General features: G+C 29.6%; 1 protein-coding gene across 1 annotated transcript in view; it reads left to right on the forward strand.

The window, feature by feature from the left end:
• Nucleotides 1–1,108: 1,108 nt before the first annotated feature.
• The window catches only part of LOC142330596 (uncharacterized), a 148,381-nt gene continuing 132,726 nt past the window's right edge, over nucleotides 1,109–16,763 (forward strand). The window contains exon 1 of the mRNA XM_075375990.1: nucleotides 1,109–1,188. The gene's annotated coding sequence lies outside the window, so the exon portion shown is untranslated. The remainder of the gene's footprint in view (nucleotides 1,189–16,763) is intronic.

Below are 16,763 nucleotides of genomic sequence, written 5' to 3' on the forward strand. Positions count from 1 at the left end.
ATCCCTATTAAATATACTAAGGAACTTTGGTCTGAATCCAAAACTAATGAAAATGATCAGCTTAACTTTAAAAAACACAATGTCAAACGTTAAATACAGAGGAGATATATCAGATGTATTTGAAGTAATAAATGAAGTACCAAACAGTAATTCTTCCAGAAATATAATACGCCAGCGAGACTCTCTTCGGACCACACAAGATTGGAGAAGTAGAAAGGATCGAAAAGATAGAAAGGAAGTAGTCAGAAAGTGCATAAACAAGAAAAACATAGTAGAAGGACAGTGGAGGATAAACCCAAGTGAAGATGTATATAAAATAATTACCCCATTAACAAATTTCTTCAGGAAGAAAAGAATTTCATTCTTGGGGCACCTACTTAGAGCAGAAAACACCAGACTTACAAACCAAATAATTAACTTGTACTGGGAAAGAACAACAAAACCGAAATGGATAAAGGAAGTCCGAAAAGATATGGAAAAGTTGAGAATCTCCAAAGAAGATCTAATCACAAAATCTGGAAAATACGACAAACTAATTAAGACTAATATGATAATAACATTTGAACCTAATATCGAAAAGAAATCTAATATGGTGTATTCAGACGAGGACAGACGCCAAAGATCAGAACGCCTCAGAAAGATGTGGGCAAAAAGAAAAGAAGCAAGAATAAAACAACTCACACGATTCGGAAATAAGAAGAACCGATTACAAAATGGACCTGCCCAGAAATTGAACTAAATTGATTTTATGAGGTCGTAAACGTTTTTGGGTAAAAGTTTTTCATTGAATAAACTTTATTAATTTCAGAATACAACATAAATGTTGAATAGTATACGTAAATTCATTTTATTTCATTTTATTTACGCGATAAAATTGTAGAAACAGTTTTTAAAGGTTTCAATTAACCTAGAACAAAAATAATAATATAATTATGTAGAATAAAAATATAATTTATAATTTTTTCAAGTTATAGATAAAAAAGTAAAAAGTACAAAAAAAAATATTTAAAAAATGGAACGAAGAAAAGAAACCTAATAAAAGCGATAATACAATCAAATGAATCCTTTTAAAATGCAACTGTAAGGTATTTTACATTTAGTATCGTTACGGAGTTAAAACTGGTAATGTGAGTTTTTGCAGGTGTTACCTTCTTCTCTACTTCTACGACTATCCAACCAGCACTAACAGTATGTTAACTTCAATATAAAATAATAATATTAATAGTTAATTGAATAATTAAATAATAGAAATTATTTCTATTATTAATATTCTAATGATTATTTTAAAACTATTATTATTTTAAAAACAAAACAAAAAACTTGCTTTAATTACATTTACGATTCCAAAAGAAACAAAAACCAAAGATGAACTATACCAGAATTACCATAAGCTTGAAATTTAAACCTTTCTTTAACGATATACTTGAAAATAATTTATATACTTACGAATTCACTTTAATTTAGTAAAAATAATAAAAATTCTAGATTGTAAAATACATAGTGTGTGTGTGTGTGTGTGTGTGTGTGTGTCTGTTCTTCAACTTGATGCGTTCATTCAACTTTATTTCGCAGTATTATAAACAAAGAATCGTTAAAATAGTCAAAATAGATTTAGGGATGGTCAAAATGGATATTTCCGTTGAAATCTGAAAACCGAAATTTTTCACGATCACAACACTTCCTTTACTTCGTACAAGGAAGTAAAAAAGAGCAAACTATGTACTATGAAGTTTACGAGGACGGACTTTTTTACGTCAGTTAACTTTTGCCGGAACTTTACAAACACTGAATAATTTTTTTTTCAAAGTGGAACTTTGTCCCAGCTTTTATTCGTTATAAGTTGTGAATAAATATTTTCAAAACATTTATTTGTTCTGGAAAATTGAACTACCAGTTCAATGCTTCAATTTTAATCCACGAGTTGTTTTTTATATAAATATAAATTAGATATTTTTTTTTTTTTTAAATATAAAATTGTTAAAATCCGTATAGCGTTCAAAAGATTAAAAAAGATTATTTCATTCAATTGTTTATTGAAATATTAATTTGTTTTGTTTAGTGAAATTGTTTATTGAAAAAAATGATGAAAAGAAATAAGAGTATAAACTTGCATCAAATCTTATTTTATTTAAATTTAAACAATAAAAATAACCGATCTCCGTGGCGGAGTAGGAGCGTCCCAGCCTTTCATCCGGAGGTCCCGTGTACGAATCCCTGGACCACGCATGGCATTTTTCGTATGCTACAAAATTGCTTTTCTATATCTCACGCACAAGCTTCAAGCTAATATGGTGATATCATCAAACCAAAAAAAATTGTCATGACTCAATATTAGTCCCATAACTGATAAGAATAGATTACTACATAATTAAAAAAATTTAAATAAACAAAGAAACAGCTATTTCTTGGTTTACTTTGGAATTAACGAAAAAATATTTATGAAAATGGTTTTTACAATTATGATAAAAAACTGTACATATTTTTTCAATAATTATAGGTAAAAAATTAATATTTTAAATAAAACTTCCTTGTCATCACACCAAATGTAATTTAAAAAAACAGTACCTGTAAAATTAAAAAAAAAAAATTCTTTTCGGCACGCCGGAAGGCAGACGTAGATTTCACCGGGGCAAAATAGGGGTAGGCGAACTCGATTGTACGAGCTCGTATTAAACATTACTTTCCATGTTTTACGAACACTACGTTTTCTCATTAGACTACAAGCTATAGCTAAATTTATCAAGAATTCATTACAAATTTTCCTGAACTGCTTGACAACACACCTATTTGAGGATTAGTGGGAGATTCTAGGTTTATCTCTTTGTATTAATAATAAAAGAGAATGTTTTTAGAAAGTTTTATTTAAAATTATGTATAAATGTAACTACAGTGATGTTGAGAGGATGATTTGAAAGTATAAAAGGGAGCTATGATCTTTTTGTCCTTAAAACCTCATTTTTTCCACTCCTTGGCAGTTATCCAAAGAGAATAGTAGGAAGTTAAAACGAATTCGATATTTTACTTAAGAAAGTTATAGCGATTTTTGTTATATATATATATATATATATATATATATACACACAAACAAGTATAAATAATTTTTTTTTTTTTTTTGGTTTTGATCATCCTTGCCATAAGCGTCGGTCATATCAAAAATTGTCACAGATAACATTTTTAGGTAATTTTTACAAGACTAACGGCCACTTTAAACTGATTCGAAACTTTGCTTATTAAGGGAGGTATGATTTTTTTTGTCTTCAAAACCCAATTTTTTCAACCACCTGGGCCAATGGTTAACGATATCAAAACACTTTACTTAGATAATTTTTAGGCCCTTATCCAAAGAATAGTAGGAACTTTAAACGAATTCGATATTTTACTTAATAAGAAAGTTATAACGATATTTTGTTTTTTCGAAAAAGCCCCCCATTTCCACCCCTTGGTCCGATTTTGCTCATAACTTTTAGAACTTTTATTTAGTTTTACTCGTAATTATTTCTAATTTAATTATATTAATTTTATTTAGAACTTTTAGATTTTGCCCATAGACGTTTGAGCTGCGGTGGTTTTCGGATCTGGGGATGTTAAACGCGAAGATATGTCGAAATTTTCTGGAAGTCGAATCATATGCCCATTACCTAAAAGACGCCAACATATACATGTTTTCTATAAATAAATAAAAGTTTTATTTTATAATTTTATATTTGGGGATCTAAAAACAAAGAGAAAACAAAAATTCGGAGTGGTTTATTGTACTAGAGATAGCTATAATTTTTTCCCTTGTGTGATGTAGAAACCCGATTAGTAAAAAAGTTATTTTTATGATTTGATTATTTATAGCATATAATTTTTGGAATATCAATATTTTATCTCTCGTTTTGGATCGTACTATTCATATTATAGCAACCAATACATTATTATTTTTATTACCTACAAACAGCAACAATTATACTGTTAATTCTTCTCTCTATATTTTTTTCAGTAAAACAATTAAACCGTTGAAAAAAGAAGTATCTATTACCAATATTGAATACAGCATGTACTGACTTAATAATAATCTAAAACATACAAAAAATTACTAAATAAAAAATGTATTTCCATAATCAAATAATAATTTGGTTTCAAATAAGTAAATCAGATTCCCAGTCAGAGAAAGGCACATTAAAAATATTTTTTGAATTCGTTGGAAAATAGTCTTAACGTCTAATACAACATAATTTAAGTGGTACTGAGATATCTTTATATGTTAACCATAGATAAGTATATTGCAAAATATAATCCAAAAATATTCTAGTTCAGCTGTAATTCCTGTACGTATAAGCACAAGGATACTATTTGTGTGAGTTGGTATGTTGTTCGAGCGTACGCATGCGCGCGCGGGGCATCTTTCTCTCTCTTTCTGTATCTACACGTCTACGTATACCATAAATCATATCCGAGCCATCATCTCAGACCCGAATTTAAAATTCTGCTTGTCTCATCCATTTATATAATGCGGCTGGATCTTTTTACTTTGACAGAATGTGACCTGAAGAAAAGCGGATCGAGAAATAGACATAACATGATATTCAGATTGTACACGTATACATTTTGTTAAACAAAACATAAACATAAAATACTAAATGTCCAATGAAGATATATTTAATTAAAATTGAAAAACAAAATAATATAAATCATATATTTATTTGCTTGAAATACACAATAAAACTTTGTAGTGAATTCCTTATATAAAAACAAGTAAACGCTGTATAAAAATATGCTTGGAAAAGATTTGTTTCTGTGTATTCTCTTTTGTTTTCTTTTCAACAGTTATTTATATTTTAAAAAAATACAATACCGATTCATTTCTAATTTCGAATCGAGATGTTTTTTTTTAATAAAAATCAATAAATATGTTGAATACAATATTCTTTAAGGCAAAAAAATGAAGAAAGATCATATTTAAGCATTTTCTTTTTGTTTAAACAGAAATATTCTTGCCCACATATTCTGAAATCAAATATTAAGAAATATTATTGCTGAAAAAAATTAAAAATGGTCATTTTTTATGCAGTTTCTTTATTTTGTGAACAAAAGTATATTTACTTTATTTGTTCGAATAACGAAATTTATTTGTTTTAAATATTTATGACGTACAAATACGTCAATTTAATATAAATATTTAAAGTGAATAAATGAATGCGGGAAGATACAAATTAATCAAATTAAGGAAACAGCAATTTTGAATTTGTAAAAATTCATAACATTTGATAAATTAAAATACTTTTAATTTACTTAACAATAAATCTGACAACACAGTTGTAAGACTTTCCCGCTACGCGGCTAAAAATGCATTCCGGGAAAGTCGTACAGCTGTGGGTTATGGGTTGTTTCTGATTAAAAATGTAGTCAACAGATGTAATAGTCACTAATTACATCAGTATTTAATAATTTCAAAAACAATGAATGGTCTGAAATTTTAAGAAAGGAATAGATAGATAGATAGATAAAATAAATCGGAATACCACATTGATAAATTTATAAAGCATGCGGGGTTGTTAATATACTATTATCGTAGATTGAGAGAGTATCTCTCCCTCACATTATTATGCATCGCATATTTTGCATTGTTTCAGTCAGTAATTCAATAGTGTATTTAGGGTAGGGAGGAAGTTTTCCTTCGTCCTTAGTTCCTTTAATTAAAATACGAAAAATTATTTTCAGGGTCACTTTGTTAGAAATTATATACATGATCTACGTAGCCTTTCTTTCATCAGTTTCATGTTCCTGATGTTTATGACATTTATTTAAAAAAAGCTGTACTTTTAAGAATACAGAAAAATTAATTGTTCGACTGGGATATGATACAAGAATTGTTAAAAATTTACTTGATAAGATAAATTAAAAGGAAGGACTTTGATACTCAGAAATATTTCAATTATTTAGTGACTAATTACTTTTATATGATACCGGTGGATATTTACAGTTTCTTTTATGGAGCTGAAACAGGAATTTTTAAATCAAATTTAGAAAAAGCAGTTATACGAGTTAAATAATTAAAGAGACTAAATGGCAACGAAGAAACACAAATTTATAAAATAAACTGAAACCGTCTGACCTTCAAATTGACACACATAACGAACAAAATATCAGCTATTCGAAACAATCCCCATTATTATATAAACTCTTTCGTTCATTTCTAAATGTTAATTCCGCTTTAAACGTGGACAGTGGAAGAACGGCGTGCTGTGATAAGAGTTTTACTTTATGAACGCGTAAAATTGGTCGAAGCTCATCAGCGGATGTTAAAACTGTATTATAAAAAGTCATACAAATTTTTACATGTGGAACAAACACTTTTAATCTCGAAGAAGAAATGTCACCGATTTTTATCGTACTGAAATTTCGACTGACGTTTTGATAAACATAAATTAATGACCTTATTCGCAAGGATAGACTCGTAAATATTTAGTATATATTTTAAATTTTGTAGTACGAGTATCATTTTTGTCCTTTGAATTATCCATGAAAAGCTGAATTACCGTGAAACTGTTGAAGTTGTGTTCCGAGACGGTCGGCTCAAAATCTTAATTATACCAGAATTCACATGTGTACGGTTCAGATCGTACCGTATTCACATCTGTTTATTTTAGATCGCAAAATAACTCTAGATTAAATTTGTATTCCAGAAGAAATTTCAAAATCTACCCGTCAGCAAATAATCTTTTCCTAAGTGTATTTTGAATTAAAAACTATAATTATTTGATAGAACAACAACCGATTTTGGCCAAACTTGATCAGATTACTTCTGTCTATGGGACATTGATGTGGTTAAATTTTTAACTTAAAAGGTCAAGGGAGACAGGCTGTAGAGCAAGGTCACCCTCAGTATCTCGAGATTTCACCTAATTAAGGTCATATTTTTAACTAGGCAGATTTGTTAACAATTAAAAAATAACATGTTTGCAAAATCGCACTCCCATACAAAAAAAAATGCTTTTAACTATTGCTATGTTGTGATGCCACAGGTGAGCGGAAGAATTAAAAAAAAAAAAATGGATAATATTTAAAGTGTAAAAAACTAAATCGGTCTGGCCTGGTTTCGAATTTGATACCGTTGACTCAGTACCTCAATTCATGCACGGTTGATTCGGTACCTGGCGCGTTAAGCCTCGCGGTTACATCAGTGTGCCGACTGTACAAGCGGACTTTATTCCATGTAAGTTGTGCAATTACATTAATTTTATTTGTGCCTACCGTCGCCGTTAGTACCACCACACCCACGCGAATAAAATACGGTATGCGCTCGCTCGCTCTTTTTTTGTACATGTCTCGTGGTGGTCAGATGAATACTTCTTATATTATTATATATCGATATATATTAATAGCATATTTTTCATTTATGTGATTGTTTTTCTTTATAAAATAATGAAGTATAACCCAAAAATTAGGCACCGGAATGTACCGATCACTAGCTGAAAATCCCGATTCGTTAGTATCAATTTCTACTGTTAAATATCTAATTTAACTTTCATTATATCAGTTTTCCTCATTTAAAAAATAAAATGATACAAATGAGGTAATCAATTTTGGACACCTAATAATCCCATTCTGAGACGCCGTCCGCCAGGGCAACCCGCCCGGTGGCCGTGGCTGAGCAGGTAGTATTTAAATAAAATGATAAATTAAGTTGTACATGTGTGAAAGCCGTCCATCAGAAACAACACAGTTGTAGAAGTTTCCCGGAACGCGGCTTTGGCCGCGTGATGGGAAAGTCCTAAACTGTGTTGTCAGCTTTATAAGATTTAAGTTATTTTATTAAATGTTAAAAATTTATTTTGTGTAGTTAAAAAATGCTTTTTCTGTTCCTAAAAATAATTTGAGAAAATTCTCTTAACGACTTCTTTGGGATGAAGCATGTCCTAGTTTCACCATTTTTCCAAAACTTAAAATAATAACATCCATTAATACAAAAGCTACATCATCATATTTCATGATTATAGATCGAACTATTTATAAGATATAAAGCCTACAAATATAAATTTAACTGAACTATAAATTTACTATTTATAAAAATATAAAGATTAGTATAGGCCGATATACGTTTATTCACTTCATAAGTATATAATTTTATAGTAAAATTTTATTATCTTTTTTTTTGTGGTTCAGCAGATCACAAGTCGGTAAATACAAAATCTGTGGAGAGTAATTTTTTGACAGTTGCAAAATATTATATTTTCCTTCAGGTTATAATATTTACTTTATTTAGCTTACTATAACAGGCGGAAAAGTAAATTCACAAGATAATTAAAGTTTTCTCACCATCTTGTTGATGTTGGAGAGAGTATGGAAGTTATTTAATAGGGGAGCTTTCACACCACCAACTTTTCGTATCTTCATTATAAAATATCACGATGTGGATTCATACGAATACTCGTCATTTTATATATCATAGTAGTAATTACCTGTAATTGGTTTTATTATATATATATATATATGAAGCATAAAAGTGTATTGCATCTTAAATCTTTGGGACATACGATAAAAATTTTGAAATTTCATTCATATTTTGATAACTGTTTTTTTTTAACACAGTCAGTTGAATATCACTAGCGATAAATTTTTATAGAGAGTTACCATAAAATATACGGAATCTGTTGTAGCATTTAAGTAAACAATTTAATAAACGTGAAATGCTTAGTTTTCCCTATGGCTGTCTTTTTTGTTGTTATCTTCTTTTTTTAATAAAAGAAAAAGGCCTTTTTAAGAAAAGGCCTCGGGGCCTACCTTATGACCGCAGAGTACGCTTCGATCGCCATTCCCAATTTGCCAGAGGGACCGGCGCCCTAGTCATTTGCAGTACTGCTTCGGTGGCCTTTCCTATCTACCCAGAGGGCTCCATCCCCCGGACTCCCGCACTGTACGTTATCATCATGGTTGTGAAAATAATATTGATAAATAATAATTATAGTATTCAGGCTTTACATAAACCTGAAAAAGAATGTAAATTACTTTTTTTTTGTCTTCAGTCATTTGACTGGTTTGATGCAGCTCTCCAAGATTCCCTATCTAGTGCTAGTCGTTTCATTTCAGTATACCCTCTACATCCTACATCCCTAACAATTTGTTTTACATATTCCAAACGTGGCCTGCCTACACAATATTTTCCTTCTACCTGTCCTTCCAATATTAAAGCGACTATTCCAGGATGCCTTAGTATGTGGCCTATAAGTCTGTCTCTTCTTTTAACTTTATGTTTCCAAATGCTTCTTTCTTCATCTATTTCCCGCAATACCTCTTCATTTGTCACTTTATCCACCCATCTGATTTTTAACATTCTCCTATAGCACCACATTTCAAAAGCTTCTAATCTTTTCTTCTCAGATACTCCGATTGTCCAAGCTTCACTTCCATATAAAGCGACACTCCAAACATATACTTTCAAAAATGTTTTCCTGACATTTAAATTAATTTTTGATGTTAACAAATTATATTTCTGACTGAAGGCTCGTTTCGCTTGTGCTATTCAGCAGTAAATTACAAATGATAGAATAATAGTAACCATGGTAATTACAAGACATTTTCATATAAAGACGAATAAGTCATACCTTATTTCTTCCCATGTTGGGAGAAATATTACAATAAAGTAAAAATAATAATCTATTTTTTTTCCATAATGAATATCTTTAATTCACAACTTCACCCTCCTTGGGGGGGTGAAGAAATAATGAATATTATTAATATCTTCTTCAAGGTAGTTAGGCCTCGATCGACGGCTTAAAACCTTCCTTGAGATAACACGAATGTATCCTGCAAATTTGAAAGTAATCGGTAGGTAGGTCGCGTGATGCGATAACAAACAGTAAAACGTTTTATATACATATATATACATACATTTCCGAACAACCGTGATCTGACAGACTGAGAGTGTACCTGATGTCTACAAAAGTAAGCCATCAAACTACAAACACCCCGTTTGAATTTTGAAAATCGGATGATTTTTTGTAGTGTTATTACAAGAGCACCCAATTTCACCTCTTAAAACAGCGCCCCAGGAGAACCCCGTTTGTTACCCGTTGATGATGATGATCGGCCTAGCCTCCCACAAGGTGTCACGTATCTCACCACTGGAGCCTCAAATGCAGTCCCCACACGAAGTCCGTAATTGTTAGAAAGAATTTTTTAAATTTATTTGATATTACTCTATTTAACGTAAATTTAATTTTATTATTTTTGTAACATTATTCATTCGATTGATTCAAATTATTCAATACAAACCCAGCTTACACAGTGATAGAGACTTCACAGTTCATTATTTCAATTCATTAAAAAGTTCATGCTTCAACCGGCAAATCGCCACTACTATATATATATTTTTTTTTCATGATGAGATAAATGTAAAAACCTTCACAGTTATGCCAAGAAACATGGGTAGAAATTTGGTTGCGATCTAGTAGTTTTCTTTTTGTTTATGCCGAACACCCTCTTCCTATTTATATAATAGTATACATATAGATGTTCAAAAATTAGGCCGCCTTTATAAACACAATTCTTGGCACGCTTCTGTACTGCTTTTGTTGCTCTTTTTAGTTTTTCAAGGCTGTACTTAAGTTGTTTTGGTCGCATCTATAATGCGGCCAATTAATTCCTTACGAGATCGTATTTTTGTTTAGTATATTATATTGCATTATGTTTAGTGCATTATATTATATTGTATATAATATTTTTCATCCATCCCAGACGCAAAAATTTAAAAGTATTAGACCAGGTGATGGTGGCCAGGAATTTGAAGGCAATGTGGTGGCTTCACGATCGATCCATTTCTCAGGTAAATGATGATTTAACTGAGTGGAAACGGCCCAAGAGAAATGGGGAAGCGCGCCATTGTAATGGAAGTAAACTTTGTGTTTCGGAGCATCTTCAAGCAGCTGAACCAATTCTTCTTGAAGAAACTGCAAGTCTTCTGCAGCTAGAAACTGCCTAAGTCTTCTTGAAGACTTAGGTATTTAAGCGGACAGGTAAAATTAACGGTCCAAATAGTAGATTGTAAAGAAGGCAGCACCATACACTGACGATAAATCGGTGTTGAAAATTACCTTTCACCGTTTCATGAGGATTTACTTCAGTCCATATTTGCTCATTGCGTGACGCCATCTCGAGTGAAATTTGCCTCGTCGGTAAACAAAACGTAGTTGTAAAGTTGTCGATTTGTATCCCACCAGTTGCAGAACTCCAAGCGAAGCGGATCGTCTCCTGGGTGTAGATGTTGTTTATGATTAGGATAAAACTTATTTTTGTTTAAGTGTCCTCCAAACTATCAATTGAAACTCCCATCCGCTTAGAGTGACGTCATGTACTGACGCCTGGACTGCATCAATAATAATTTCATTAATAAAAGCGTCGTGCTGGACAGATCGTTCCTAGCTAGTTCGAATACTACGTAGTGAACCTGTTTCCTGAAGATTGATATAAGTCGCGCTAATTGTTTTAAGATCTGAAATCCTGCGATTTGATAAAACGTACTTTGTATTCTGTTGCAGCAGCTATAGCATTACCATCAAAAACACGCAAAATGAATACCATATCTGCGTATTCCTCTAATGTAAATAAGAACGGCATTATTTCAATGGCAAACCGATCACGTTCAAACTAAAATTCACAGAACTTTGCTAACGACAACACAGTTTACAGTATCCGATATACTTAATGTACCTTACGGAAAGATTTAAACACTAATATAGTATGCGCATTGTTGATCAGCTGTTACTATTTCATTGCAATCTTTGAAATAAAATTTTTTATTTATTGTTATTTTACAATTGTTGTGTAATTTCCAGGTTTTTTATTTTATTATTTTAATAGCAATTTTTTAAAGTTAATTTTTTTATTTTAACAAATATTTCACATCACCAAAAGGCAATTTTTTTTTTTTTGTTTATATTAAATAAGTACTTTTCTTGACGAATATTTCTAAATAAAATTCGAATTTTTCTAATCTCTTTTTATTTTATTCAACTTATTTTACACCACCCTTTTGTTCAAAATAAAATTCTCTACATGTTTTTTTAAATTTTTATGTGTTTATTACCCATTTAAAAAGTTATTGTGCATCAAAGATAAAAAAAAAAAAACAGAATTTTTTACCCCAATATTGGAGTAAAAAATTTCTGCAGATTTCTCAAAAAATACTGGAGATATGGTCCACGGACCTATTTTATTAAATTTTCAGGTCAAAAACTATAAGTAAACACTAATTCTGCCCCTTAATTGAAATCCTAAAACTTTCAGAACGACCTCATTTCACCGGGGTAGCTGAAATTAGAGCAAAATGTTTCACTAGCCGTAACTTGCAAACGAAGCATTTTAGGACATATGTTTATATGTACTTTTCCCATTATTTTCGCGTATAGAATAAGTTATGAAAGTCCCGGGAGAACTTCGTGATACACTCTGTATAATACAGTTTAATAATAAAATATTATTTCATGGTAATACTAATAGATTTAGTTTCTTTAAAATTCGTAGAGACAAATGCCTTATCGCGCTTCACTTTCCTTCGGTACGCCAATTTGTATTTTTTTTTTTTCAATAAAATTGTATATCTTTAAAACAAATTGAGATATTTTATTGAAATTTAGTATATATGTACTCAGTCACACATTCTAAACAATAAATTAGTTCAAATACTTTACCTCTGAAAATTTCAAAATGGAGGCCACTTAACAATTTCTGTCATTAACAGCTTCGTAAACATTAGTTATATCTAATTATTCTTTATAAAATAAAATCTTTTTAATTTCTTTTTAATTTTTTTAATTTGAACAAAATGATTACTTATTTTATCACAAATTGCTTTATAAATAACTAAGATAGGACTGAAATTGTTACAGTGGTTCGCAAAAATTGACGCAGTCTGAAAATTTTTTACGTACTTTTTTCCTTTACTTTACAACAATTTTTATTATTGGTTTTTATGATATTAATAATAAATATTTATATATTTATTTATATTTAATTTCAGGCACTACATTGTTTTTTGTTTATTTTGATCTCCTAAGCCGTTCCTTAAATTTGGTTACGGAACACTCTGTACATAAATTGTAATTTAAATTAATTAAAATGAATATAAAATAAACTAAGAGCAACATTCAAGAACATTTTCAAGGAAATAAATATATAAGACTTAACACAACGAAATTCGATTTATTTTTTTAATTTTAGAAATAAAATATTTACGAAATATGATAAATAATATTTCTTTAAAAATAATAATTCATGTATTTTTTTAAAAATAAGCAAGAAAACGCAGCATAAAATGTAATATTAAATACTTATAAAGGGTTATACGTTATGAATATGATATAATATTTAAATACATCACATTAGGTAGCATCTACAAAAAGCAGAACGTGCATAAAATTTTCAAGTAGAAAAAAAACATTATCTTCCAAGCAAAATGCATATTACTTTAAAACATTATAATACTGAATTACGCTACAAGGTATCAAAATAAGTATTACATTATAAAAGCAAACTTTTATTATAGTTAAGAAGGAGCTAAATGTCACCCGTCTAAAAACTCTTAGGTAAAACTTCTTAAGAAAGTTTTTTTTATATATAAGAAAAACTAAAAAAAAAGAACATAAAAATAAAACCGGTACAACGTTGAAAAGTCTAAGGTAAAATCCCGGCAGGGATCAATGTTTTTCATAACTTATAATCATGTTAAAAACAAAAAAAAAAATCCCAATATTTTCAAGTTAAACAAATAACAAAATAAAGAAAAAGAGATTAGTAAAGGGTAAAATTCATCTAAGAAAAAAATCATTATCAAGAAAACTAAAAATTTTTTACAAGACTGCACAGGCTATATAAATATTTATACGAGGTCTGTAAATAAAGTAATGAGATTGTTTTTTTTTTTTTTTGGCACGATTGTAATGTTACTTGTAAACATATGGTTACATAAACAGCTGATTTATATTAGGTATTAATAGTTTTAGTCTATTGTAGCCACGTGAGATGTAAACAAACATTTCGTGAAACGAGTTTTTGTTGTGCGTTACGAAAATGAGTGATACTAATTATGAGCAAAGTTGTGCAATCGAGTTTAGTATTAAACTCGGTGAGATGCTACTGAAACTTTTTCAAAATTCAAAAGGGCATATGAAGATGACACTCTGTCACGAGCCCAACGTTTTAGCTTGTTTAAAGCATTTTCAGATGGCCGGAAATCAGTTGCGGACGATCCACGCGCTAGAAGACCGTTAACTTCAAAAAGTGACGACAGTGTTGAGAGAATTAGTGACTTGATACAGTATGACCGGCGAATAACTGTCGGAATGATTGCAGAACAACTGAATTTGAACCGTACCACAGTACATCAAATTTTGACAAACGAATTGACATGAAAAAAGTCTGTGCAATTGGTCCCAAAAAACCTCACTGTTGAACAGAAACACAACAGGCAGGAAGTGTGCCGCGATCTTCTAGGGCGAATTGAAACTGATCTAAACAATTTTATTATTAGTGGTGATGAATCTTGGATATTGAGTACGACCCAAAAACAAAACGCTAGAGCAAGGAGTGGATCACTTCAAACTTATTACGTTCTGAAAAAGCAAAAATGAGCAAATCAAAACAAAGCAAATTTGTTTCTTCGATAGTAATGTCCATAAGAAGTTTTTGCCTACAGGACAGACCATAAATCAATATGTTTACCGAAAATTTTTGAAAGACTACAGAAAAGAATTGCCCGCGTGAGACCAACCATCAAAGACAGCTGGATTATGCATCATGACAATCCACCTTGACACACTGCACTCTCAATTAATAAGTTTTTGTCAAAGAAAAATATTCCTGTAGTTTCTCAACCACCTTATTTACCTGACTTGAATCACTGCGACTTTTTCCTGTTCCCGACTTTAAAAAACACCTCAAAGGTCACCATTTTGGAACAGTAGAAAACATTAAAAAAATGTAACTGACCATCTGAAGGATATTCCGGTTTCCGAGTTCCAACACTTGTATGAATAGTGGGAAAACCGTTTGAAGCGTTGTGTGACTTCCTAAGGGTACTATTTCGAAGGTAATAGAGTCCATGTATTTGGATTGTAAATAAAAGGTTTTTCTGAACCAGTCTCATTACTTTATTTACAGACCTCGTATATGTTTAAATAAGTTTAAAAAAATCTCATGTGGACACCACATGACTTCCTTGAACGCCAATTAAATTACATATACACATTTTTTTTTTTTTTTTTGCTGTACTTCATTTAAACTTATTTCATCTGAAAGTGAGATGCAATCCTCCAATTCTGTAATAAAGGATTTTTTTTATATTATTAAATTATTATTTATTGCAAAACTTAATAATAATAATTAAATATTAATTAATTATGATTAATAATAATTATTAATTAAATAAATATATTTCAACTAAAAAAAAAAAAAAAGGAAATGAAGTCAGATCCGAACTGATGTGCTTTTCCCTTTTAAGATCCAAATATTTCAATAATTAAAATTTTATTTGGCTATAAATTTGGAAACAATGAAAATAAAAACTACTAATGACATATCGTTGAAAAAACTTTCAATAAGGTCTTATTACTGCACTTAAGAAAAACTCCAAAATTCATTTTTTTGTGTAGTTTGAGCTTTTTTGGACATTTATGGACAAATCGATTGCAATCTAAAGGAAAGGAACACAACTAGATGTTAGAACAATGCTAAATCCAAAATTTCAACATTCTACGGCTAAACGTTTTTGAGTTATGTGAGATACAAACTTACGTACGTACAGACGTCACGCCGAACTAGTCAAAATTGATATTTCCGTTTAAATCTTAAAACCTTTTAATTTCGCGATTTCAATACTTCCTTTACTTCGTACAAGGAAGTAAATTTAAATTATTTAAATAAACGATTCGATTATTTGATTTTTTATCGTTATTATTACTGCGTCAGATCATTGTAATATAATGATTTTTGTTGATACTTAAAAAAAAATATAGAGGATAGAAACTCCTCTATTCCACAGATTGTTAGCTTATGATTAATATTAATAATCTATCTATATATATTAATAATCGCTGTTTGTACCTCTTTTGTTATTTATATCAAGATATTTTATTTTTATTTTGAGTGAACAAATTTATTTTCAGACAATATTTTTTCATAGGATTCTAATTTAAAATCTTATTTTTAAATAAAAATCAATCTTAAAAATATAAATGAATAATAATAATAATAATAATAAATATATATATATATATAATATAACCGACTTTAAAGAACCATCCTAAATGTAAAATATAAAATACTAGTTTTTACTTATTAAATTTATAAAAACTCATCAACAATTTATTAACTCTACAAATTTGGCGTCGAGTTTAAGAAATAAAAATTTAAAGATGATCCTTAAAGAATGTAATAACGATTTAAAGAAGATGTTAATGAAATATTTATATATTTTTTCAACTCTCCGATTGCTTTTTGAACATCGTTTTATTTGTTTAATTTTAAACTTATTATATTAAATAAAATGCTTTATAGATTTGTTGAAAAATTTTAATGAAGATTAGCTTTCATAAGATGATTAATGCATTCGGTAATTTTTTTTCTAAATTTATTTTTTCCCTCTGTAATTTCAGGCGAAACTAATCGATTGGTTCCATTAAAAGTTATATTGGATTACTACATAAATACTTCAAAAATAATCATATTTTTGAAACAATTGTTATGAAGAATGTTTATACTTCTTTTTTGTTTTTCGTTATTGTAAA

The sequence above is a fragment of the Lycorma delicatula genome, chromosome 9 (genome assembly GCF_047948215.1).
Source record: "Lycorma delicatula isolate Av1 chromosome 9, ASM4794821v1, whole genome shotgun sequence".
Lineage (NCBI taxonomy): Eukaryota > Metazoa > Arthropoda > Insecta > Hemiptera > Fulgoridae > Lycorma > Lycorma delicatula.